Consider the following 3,610-nt stretch of genomic DNA (forward strand, 5'->3'; position numbering starts at 1 on the left):
GCACCGAACAGAAGGTCACTGCCGCTTTGCGCCTGATGGCATATGGTGTTCCGGCAGATTACATTGATGACAACTTGGCGATGGCAGAGAGCACTTCTATCTTCTATGTCAAGAAATTTGCAATGACTATGGTAGAAGTGTTTGGTCCACAGTACTTGAGAGCACCAATGCTCAGGACACTCAGTGGCTTTTGGAGATGAACAAAGCTCGAGGGTTTCCATGTATGCTCGGGTATGTGGATTGCATGTATTGAAAATGGAAGAACTGCCCAAAAGCATGGCATGGACAATCCAAGGGGCGTGGGAAGGATGCTACTATCATTCTTGAGGCAGTTGCCGATCATGAAACATGGATTTGGCATGTATATTTTGGTATGCCTGGATCTTGCAACGACATCAACGTCCTCGACCGGTCACCTCTATTTGCCAAGTTAGCAAATGGAGAAGCACCACCGGTGAACAGCTATGTGTACTATCTTGTAGATGGGATCTACCCGAGGTGGAGTACATTTGTCAAGCCGGTTGCAAATCCCGAAGGTAAGAAATAACTCGTCTTTCACAATGCACAAGCGGCCGCTAGAAAAGATGTTGAGAGGGCTTTTGAGATTTTGCAATCTCAATTTGCTATTGTGCGAGGACCATATAGATTCTGGGATCAAAAGATCCTTTGGCACATCATGACCGCTTGCGTGATCATGCATAGCATGATCATTGAGAACGAGCGTGGAAAAAAAATTAGATTACAACTTCTATCAATTGATGGGCATTCGTGTTAACCCCATACGGAAAGAAGAGCGGATCAGACGTTTCATGAAGGTGTACAGCGAGATTAGAGACACCGATGTGCATGATCAACCCCAGAAAGATTTGATGGAAGAGCATTGGAAATGGCATGGCGAAAGAGCCGCATAGATTCATTATTTGTTTGTGAAAACTATGTTGTATTGTGCAAAACTATGTTGTATTTGTGTTGTATTTGTGTTGCATTTGATCTCATGGATTTGAAGAACTATGTAATAATTTGATATTGTGGACATGTATAGTTTTTTATGTTGTTTTAGATGTTTTTTGCAATATGTGCGGCTGTACAGCGGCTGAAAAGCAGTCGCGCGGCCGCCGACCGGTTTTACATCTTCGTTTTGGACCATATGTTGGAGTTACTCGTTTACATCTTCGTTTTGGACCATCTGTTGGATTTGCCTCTTTTTCAGAGATGTAAAAAGCACTTTTTGATGATGTAAAATTTTACATCACCGGTTTACATGTCAAAATATGGACCATCTATTGGAGATGCTCTTATAAAGGTAAGAATGCAAATAGCATGATCCCAAGATTCCAAATTCACACAACGTACACATGAAAACATGCACACAATGTGACGAAGCATCGGTATCACAATAGGTTACAAAATATTCCGCATCAACAACAATAATACATATACAATATCGTATACAACCAGGGTCTTTACGACCAAAATCCAACTTATACAAACGAATCGGATAAACCTTATACAGGTAAGAATGTAAATAGACTCAAGAAGGCTCAAAGTAAATCAAATGGTGTCCATATCCCTGCCCAGACTGTTGCCTAAAAGGCAACCAAGCTAACATCGTCCATCACCATACATGTAAGTGTTTGTTGTGGCAAGGGTGAGTACAAGGGTACTCAACAAGTCTCATTACCAATCATACTAACACTAACAATTCACTTAGATATAGAATATGATTAAGTGGTGAATTTGTAAGCACTTAAGTAAGACACTACACTTACGTCTAATAGAATATGATGAGAAGCGTGACCGAAGGGGTAACTTGTGAACTAAACATCATGTTCACATACCTACACAAGCATAACACTACCGTCCTCCCCTTTGCAAACACCATGAAGAAGGAACAGCCAAGGCAACACGGGTTGGCAAATTTTAATTATTAGGGTGAAGTTATTCTATGAACTGTTAGTCAAGCTCCAAGTCATCGATGATCGTGGACACGACTTTTCGAAAGATTTAGCCTGCATGGATGCACCAACATACCCATTATAGGCTTCATATACATACTCTACCTAACCGGAATCTACCCATTACGAACACCCATTTTATGAGCTGGTACCAGAAGTTACGAAACAACACGACAACACTTGCTTTACGACACCAACTATTGTGGCCCATGACAGGTTGAGAAAGCCAGTTTCCAATGAATGAATTTCACCATTACTACACTATAGTCTAGGAACACCCGATCATGTCGACACACGAATGAAGAGCGGGTCTTATCTCTGATCCGAAACCAACCAGATGTGCACACAAATGGACGACTTGTCTTAGACAAGGGAGCCACCTAATCTATGCCACTAAGTTTTTGAGCCACCAGGGATTACCCCCTAATGGCCCAGCATACAACATAATAAAATCCCCCGAGGGAGATACCCCCTTATGCAAGTATGAGTGGTGTGGCGAATGTAAAACCAACTTGTGGCTCCTGCACAGTCTGCAGCTACGGGTAATTAGTCGAGGGGGGACACCCACATATGGTTAGTGTGTTCATTCATGGAACATAATAACAAGACCCCTCTCTAGGGGGCTCAAGTGGAACAAAACACCAAGGCATAAGGCCCATCCTCTCACCATTGTCGTTTTCCTACCATAATTAATTAACTCTAGAACATAGCATAATGTAAGTGACCCATGGTAACATAAGCATAACCCAAATAAAGCATGACATAAGTCCTAACTCGGCAAGAACCCTAAGCATGTATATTAAGCAAGCGATAACATAGAAATGATAAGGTTTACTACGAGGTGGAGGTAAAGGATATATCATGGCAATAGCAAATGGCTTTGACGTTGGATAGGTAACGAGATCATACAAAAGTATCACAACACTATTGCAAGTAAAGCTAGTACAAGTATTTAGGATAATGATCAGCCTTGCCTATTATCCATGGTTGGTAGAAGAGCAAACCTTGCGCGTATCTCGCATCATCTCTGAGTCCTAACCGCATAGAAGCAAAGAACACTGGAACACAATCAACAGATGAATCTTATGGTCATGGCAAAAAATCCAACATATTTATAGAATGCAATGCATGACATGGCAAGGGCGAGCTAAGCACATAACAACAAGTTAAGTGAAGCTTGATATCCAACTATGTTGCATCTCGACAGAACTCCGTGTTTAGGTTGGTCCAGAAAAGAACAAATGTAGGATCGAAATGTCTAGACGGGCGGGGGGGGGGGGGGTGAATAAACACCTAGCAAGAGTCAATGCACAATTTTAATTGGTTTGGCATTTAGGCTGATTTTAGCACAAGCTAGAATAGAACAAGGACACCCTACACATGCATTTGTAGAGTATAGGCAATGGAAAGTAAAGATCATGCAAGTGCAAGAAAGTAAGGAGTAGAGTTTAGGAGATTCGCAAACAATGGTTGACATGAAAGCTTTTGACCCATGGTTCTGATAGGTGGTGCTATCATATGTCCACGTTGCTAAAGAGAGGGAAAAGAAAGAACTAAAAAAATGAGAAAAGGTAGTCCGCGGTAAGCCAAATCCTATGTGGTGCACTAATCGGACACGCCCGGACATCCCTATATCCTCCACGTATATGGGTTTG

Source organism: Triticum aestivum, chromosome 7B (assembly GCF_018294505.1).
Source record: "Triticum aestivum cultivar Chinese Spring chromosome 7B, IWGSC CS RefSeq v2.1, whole genome shotgun sequence".
NCBI classification, from domain to species: domain Eukaryota; kingdom Viridiplantae; phylum Streptophyta; class Magnoliopsida; order Poales; family Poaceae; genus Triticum; species Triticum aestivum.